Source organism: Mastacembelus armatus, chromosome 13 (genome assembly GCF_900324485.2).
Source record: "Mastacembelus armatus chromosome 13, fMasArm1.2, whole genome shotgun sequence".
Taxonomy (NCBI): domain Eukaryota; kingdom Metazoa; phylum Chordata; class Actinopteri; order Synbranchiformes; family Mastacembelidae; genus Mastacembelus; species Mastacembelus armatus.
The window spans coordinates 17850873-17858315 of NC_046645.1; the positions used below are offsets into that span (position 1 = coordinate 17850873).

The window sequence follows — 7443 nt, forward strand, 5'->3', positions numbered from 1 at the left end:
AGGCCGTTGGTTCGCAACTTGGCCTTTCTGTGTGGAGTTTGCATGTTCTCACTGTGCTTGTGTGGGTTTTCTCCAGGTACTCTGGTTTCCTCCCACAGTCCAAAAACATGTATGTCAGGTTGATTGGTGACTCTAAATTGCCCATAGGAGTGAGTGTGAGTGTGTGAGGTTGTTTGTCTCTATGTGGCCCTGTGATGGACTGGTGACCTGTCCAGGGTGTCCCCCTGCCTTTCACCCAAAGAGAGCTGGGATAGGCTCCAGCAGATCCCAGTGACCCTGGTTAAGGAATAAGCGGGAATAGAAAATGGATGGATGGATAAAAGAACATCAAAGTCCTAAATACTAAGGAGGATAAAAGGAAGATAAAAGCTAATCCCCATTTAAAGGATATAAGGGAAGGCTTGCCGGAATAGGTAAGATTTAAGGAGGGCTTTAAAAGATGGCACTGCGTCAGCTGATCTTACTTCCTCAGATAAGTCATTCCAGAGTTTGGGAGCTCTAACTGCAAAGGCTTTGTTACCTCTGGTTTTCATTCTAATATCGGGGATACATAGAAGATCTCTATCAGAGGATCTCAGGCTATGAGCAGGCTTATACGGCTGTAGCAGCTGGGATATATAGCTTGGAGAAAGGCCGTGCAGTGCTTTAAAAGTTATTAATAAAATCTTAAAATAATTTGTAAAATGTATTGGGAGCCAGTGCAAGGAAGCTAAAACAGGAGTGATATGGTCAATTCTACTTTTTCCAGTCAAGAGCCTTGCAGCTGAGTTCTGGACAACCTGGAGCCAGTTAATTGATTTATGGCACACGCAGGTGAATAGACTGTTGCAATAGTCAAGGCGTGAAGAAATAAAAGCATGTAAAATCACCTTTATATCCTTAAATGATAAAATTGAGCGTATTTTGGAGATATTTCTGAGGTGATAAAAACATGTCTGGACAGTCTTTGTGACATGGCGCTCAAAGTTTAGTTTAGAATCAAACCAAACACCAAGATTTTTTGCAGCGGATGTTGGTTTCTGTAAGCGAGGGTCTGTACAGAGCAGGATATGTTTGGTTATATGTTGTGAGACAATAAGAACTATTTCTGTTTTATTTGAATTGAGCTGCAAGTAGTTTTGAGCCATCCAGCTTTTTATCTCAGTGAGACATTCATGTAAATGGTTCAACCTTCCATGGTCTAAGACATTAAAAGGACAGTACAGTTGAGTGTCATCAGCATAACAATGGAAGGAAACACCATATTTACGAATGATATGTCCGAGTGGAGAACAGGATCGGTCCCAGCACTGAACCTTGTGGGACTCCGTACTTTACTGGAGAGAAAGAAGACTTGTAATTATTAACGGAGACACAAAACGATCTATTGGGCAGATAAGAAAAGAACCAGTCCAGTGCAGAACCAGTTATTCCCACCCAGTGCTTCAGTCGCTCCAACAAAATGTGGTGATTGACTGTATCAAAAGCAACACTGAGATCCAGAAGGACAAGAACAGAGCACAGGCCAGCATCGGACGCCAGCAGGATGTCATTAGTCACAGTCACAGCAGTCTCAGCGCTATGAAGTTTGCGAAAGCCAGATTGAAATGCATCAAAAATGTTACAGTTATCTGTAGCTTGGAGTAGGAGAATAGAAACATATTTTTCTACAATCTTCGATATGAAAGGCAATTTCGAAATTGGTCTGTAATTTTCAAGGCAAGAGGGGTCAAGGCTCGTATTTTTCAAATGCGGTTGCACGCATGCCATTTTAAAATAATCCGGGACAGACCCCATTGCCAGTGAAGTATTAAAAATGTTAAGAGAAGGAGAAAGCAAATCAATAATAGAAATTAAAAACCTGGTTGGGATAGTGTCCATTGGGCTAGGAGAGAGTTTCATGTCTGTGACAATTTGTAGTAATTCCGATAAGGACATAGGAGAAAACCGAGTTAATTCTACGAATACTATCATCTAACCAAGGCTGTCCGTCTTTAGAGGAGCAGCTGCATCTAGAGCAGAGGCACAAATATTATTGAAACAGCTGACGATATCGTTTAGGCCTACATGTGATGCGCAGGACTCAACTTGCATTAACATAGTGAAGGTTCTCGTGTATTTAGCTGCTGACTGGTCGTTAAATAGACGCCGCTTGACGGTGGATTTTTGGCGTACAATGGTTGGGTGAAGACAGATATCAAATAAAACACATTTATGGTCAGAGACGGAATCCTTCAACTCAATGGAGTTTAGAGTTAATCCTAAAGTGAATATTAAGTCAAGTGTGTGACCCAGGTCATGACTGGGGCCTTTTACGTTTTGAACCAGGTTGAAGGATTCAGTTAGACTGATAAACCCATTTGCTAAAGTATTTGTAACATTATCAATATGAAAGTTAAAGTCTCCGGCAATAATTACTTTATCATATCTAATAACAATGTCAGCAACATAGTCAGAGAACTCCGATAAGAAATTACTGTTTACTTTCGGTGGGCAGTAGATAAGAGTACAGCAAACAGGAACAGAGCAGTGGATGAGAAACGAAAGAAGGACCAGAGCTGCTGATTGATTACACCAGCTGCATTTCTCCAGTTATAGAGGCAGTGGTGGACAAAGTACTCAACTTCATTACTTAAGTCAAAGTATAGATCCTCCTGGTCAAAATAGTACATGAGTTAAAGTACTGGAGTATGTACTTTCAAAAATACTATTCAAAGTACTTAAAACGTTTTTTTCACAATGCATTTTTAAATGATGCAGTAAAGAAACTTTCTCAGACTGTATTTATTTTCAGTGTTTGTACTACATCAATGGATTGAATATTACATATAGTTTACATTAGAATAACTAGAGATGTGTTTGTACAGAATCAGTAGATGGGAAACGAAGGTTTCTTTAGTGGGAACTAGAAGTCACTAGGATTTAAAGACAGAGGTGGCACTGTTTTAATGAAATCAAACAACCTTTTTATAAAACACTGCTGCAGCAAGTCTAAGCAAAGTTAGTACTTATTTTTTTAAGTATTGAATATTAGACTGTTCACATTAGAAAAACAAGAGATATGTCATTATTATTATTAACATTAAACTGAAATGAAACCAGGGCAAAATCAAATCAAACCCAGGACTCATGTTAGCAATATTAGACCAGGACAAAACAAAGACTAGACCAGGATTAAACCAAGGCTGAACCAGGTCTAAATCATTACCACCACAGACAGAACTGCCTTATCTGAGCAGGACATAAGCAGTACGGCAACACCAGTTGGACAAATCTTCTTCTTCATCATCTTGGCGGGTCGCAAGAAGTGATATACACTGTTAACCCAAAAGTTATTTCTATGCAAACAGTTTGAGTAAATGTCACTTAAAAAAAGTAGTTTTTATCGCATGACTTAAACAATATAACTATATGACACAATCACTAGGTGTACTCATTTTTGTAAGTTTAACAAACTTAAACTATCAAGTTTTACCTACGGCCACACCCCTGTTTTCAGCACTGCAGCACTTTTCTAGGTTGCGATTGGTTCAAGACTAGTCTGGGCTTTCTTCTTGGTGGATTCTGAGAAAATTGCGCCTTTTTCTTATTTTCAAGAAGTAAATTGGGTCTTTTCTGCAATTTACCTTCTCCTTTGATGAACATGTTTTCTGCCTGGGAGTTATCTGCAGTAACATGCTGTTGAAAAAAATGTAATTTGCATTTTTCAGTTTTTCATGAGTTTGGACTATTGTAATCAGCAGTTGACTGCACTTAAGAAGACGCCATTTTCTTGGTGAACTTGGTGAGTTGTTTTCTATGTTCAAGTATTACAAATTAGAAACCACTGAAATGTTTCTAGTTAGACGTGTGCATTTCAATATGTAAATTTGAGGTTGACTCCAAAGCATACAAACAGTAGCTCTCAACTTATGTTGTTCCACATAAGATTTAGCAACAATATTTAAAAAATAAACCAAATGATTCTTTTTTTAGAAAGAACATGGACATCACATTTGCCCTTAGAAGAGATGAGGATGTAAAGGATAAGCCTGACATTAGCCAGATGGTCCGACGCTGGCCAGCCCTTTTCACAGAAAGCCAGGTTTGTGGAAGTTTCCTTTGAATATGTGTTTTTTCTTACTTGTCTTACATACAATACATACTTGGACAACATGTTCAGAGAGGTTCATTTGTGTTATAAGTAACTTTGCCTGTATGACAAAATCTGGCTTGTTTTGCATATTTCAGGTTTACTTGGAGTTTAACAGGGTTGTTGGAAGAAACCTTAAAGAGGAATTCTTTGGTGTGCTTGATGGCTTGTGTCCAAGCTTGATGGAAATTTTCAAGATGAAGACATGTCAGATAGGACCTACTACTAGTTGGGTATTTCAAAGTGATTGTGAGAGAAAATGTCTGCAGCAAAAAGGAAGAATATACTGTAGTAACTGATGGAAAAAAAACACACAAAACATTTTGATAATTTGATAACCAGTTCTTACTGTTTTTGGTTTAAAGCTTGTGTTTGAAGACTGGTTTTAGATCTCAGAGTTTATGAAGAGCATCATTATCAGTGATATTTGTTGCTTTGTTGTGTTTCAATAAAATTGAAAAAAAAATGTACTGTGTTGTGTGGTCATTGAATTGGAAGTTTCCTATCCCATTTATTTTAATGCAAATATAGTTTTAAGTGTATTTGACTTAAAATATTAAGTTTTCACTATTTTGCATTAAATTTCACTCTACTTAAACAAATTAATTTTTGACTGTCGATTACTTAAACCATTGAAGTGTATATGACTTAAAAATATTACGTTCCGACTGTTTTGCATTTAAGTTGACTATACTTAAACAAATTAACTTTTTTGACTGCCGATTACTTAAACCATTTGAGGCAATCACTTGCCTCAAATGGTTTAAGTACAATCAACTTATCTGGGTTTACAGTGTAGGGGGAAAACCTACTGTACCGGAGTGTGTATCTTTAGGGTGTGTAAGTGGGACAAACCACACGCAAACAAGAAACAAAATGAACACAGTCAGTTGTCTTTTGGATTTAAGACAATTTCTCTGCAAAAGTAACGATTAACGAGAGCGTTTATAGAAATGTAGTGGAGTAAAAAGTATTATATTTATCTTTCAAATGTAGTGGAGCAAAAGTAAAAAAGTTTCCTCAAAAAATACTACTCAAGTAACGTACAAATTTTCAAAAACTGTACTTTACAGTACTCAAGAAAATTTACTGTCTACCTGTGTTTAGAGGCAATACCACCAAAAGAACAAGAAAAGGGAAAAGGTGAAAAAGAGCAGCACTGTGGAACAAGCAGTAAGCAGAGATGGAGGATAGACAGAAAGTTGATTCTGAAATATTGATTAAAATCATGTAAAAGTAAAGGTTAAGCATCAAGAAGTATAATTAAACAAGAAATGATTTCACAGTAAATGTACTATGATTTTTATTGTAGTTGATTGCTGACATATAGTGATGAAAATGTGATCATACATAAGAGTCTATTTTACAGAAAAGAAATCAATATATGAAATGAGTGTGAGAAATTATTGGAATTAAATTGAGTTGTGTGCACAGTTCAACGAACAGGGAAGCGAAAGCTCATAGAAAGCACCAGGAAGACTGGGTGAACAGATGGCTGGGAAAGAAAGGGAAGTAAACAGAATTAAACTGAGAAATTAATAAGTCATGGCCAGGGCAGGGTGATATAAAGTGTCACGTATGCCTTAGTTGAAGGCCATGTACTGATCACGCCATCTGACCTCACAAAGTCTGCTTGTTAACTGACAAACTGACATGATGGAGGTACATATTTGGTTAATCAAAATTGTAAGCATTACGTAATGCAGGAGAAAGAGTATATAAACACTATGATTTTACTGGTTGGGACAGATTTTTCAGTTGCTGGAAGAAACTGTTAGTCTGCATCAAGATTTTTGCTAGGAGTGCGCTGAGACCAACAGGCGACATCCAGAATCGGCAAGACTGCTATAGGCAGTTAGGCCAATGGGCCTCAGGCAGGCTAGTAATTACCACTTTAATGTGAGGGCTGAACTGGACTCCTGTATTGGCGTGCCAAGGTAACAACCTTTCTACTTTTATATTATTATACTGCTTTAACTGGTATGGGTTATCTGGTTTCTCTGCTCAGTTCTCCCCCCGTTTCCCCCTATGTTCCAACTATTTACAGAAGAATACTCCATATATCTTACTGGTAAAGCCTTCTGACTAGGGTTGGAAAGACCTGGGCCCCTGGTTGCAGAATGTGCTGTTCCTAGGGGACTTTTAAGCAACAGCATCAGATCCTAGGACGGAATACAGCACAAAGGGTGATGTGCATTGTACACAATTTCCAGTTGTTCAAGATTGTAGAACAGGTGAGCTCATTAATGGCTATAATACCACCAATGCTGCAGCCTTTAGCATCACAGTAACTAGTTTCCCACCAAAGCTCAAGCAAATTCAGAATCTCTAGGCAGCCCACAAATCTGATAAAGGCCTTATCTTTGAATAAGCATGCAAAATTCATGTGGTGTAAAAAACCTGTAAAAAAGATCTTGCAGACAATGGCCATGAAGAAAGTCTTTCAGAACTGCAGTTTGTACAACAAAAGTGACATGTCTGGGTCATGTGATCACCCCAGAAAGAAAAACACTCATCAAAATGAATTGCAGCAATTCAAAATATTCCTAAACTGTTCCTAAAACCAATGATCAGTTTTCTTGCCATGTCACCATTTTGCGAACAGTGGATCTGAAAATATCAATTCAATTCAAATTATTTGTATAGTGCCAAGTCACAATACAAAAAAACCCCCCAACAAATCCCTTATGAGCAGCACTTGGTGACAGTGGAGAGGAAAAACTCCCTTTAACGGAAGAAAAAACCTCCAGCAGAACCAGGCTCAGTTTGGGCGGCCATCTGCCTCGACCGGTTGGGGTGAGTGGATAGAGGAGAGAGAAAAGAACAGCAACAATAAACAACAAATAGACACTGCAGGTTGGTGGGGCCAGTAACTGCACATCAGCGATATACAGCTCCAGGACCAGGGACACCTGCAGAAAGTACAGAGAGAGAGAGGACACAGAGAGAGAGAGAGAGAGAGAGAGAGAGCACAAACTAGGGGCATTCAGTGGTGGAATATACATGTGAGGAGGGAGGAGAGAGGAAGAGAAGGGAGGGGAGTGGAGGGGTAGGGTAGGGGAGCTCAGTACACCGATAGTCCTCAGGCAGTCTAGGCCTATAGCAGCATAACTGAGGGATGGTTCAGGGTTACCTGAAGCCAGCCCTAATTATACGCTTTGTCAAAGAGGAAGGATTTAAGTCTAGCCTTAAAAATACAGAGAGTGTCTGCCTCCTGAACCCAGACTGGGAGCTGGTTCCACAGGAGAGGAGCTTGATAGCTAAAGGCTCTGCCTCCCATTCTGCTTTTGGAAACTCTGGAAACCACAAGTAGACCTGCACTCTGAGAGTGA

At 38.9% G+C, this 7443-nt stretch overlaps 1 long non-coding RNA gene across 1 annotated transcript; it reads left to right on the forward strand.

Moving 5' to 3' along the window:
- Positions 1 to 3542: 3542 nt before the first annotated feature.
- LOC113125328 (uncharacterized) lies at positions 3543 to 4400 on the forward strand. The gene is made up of 3 exons (XR_003295139.1): positions 3543 to 3763; positions 3955 to 4063; positions 4210 to 4400. It is a non-coding gene; the product is annotated as an uncharacterized LOC113125328 (long non-coding RNA).
- The last annotated feature ends 3043 nt before the right edge of the window (positions 4401 to 7443 follow it).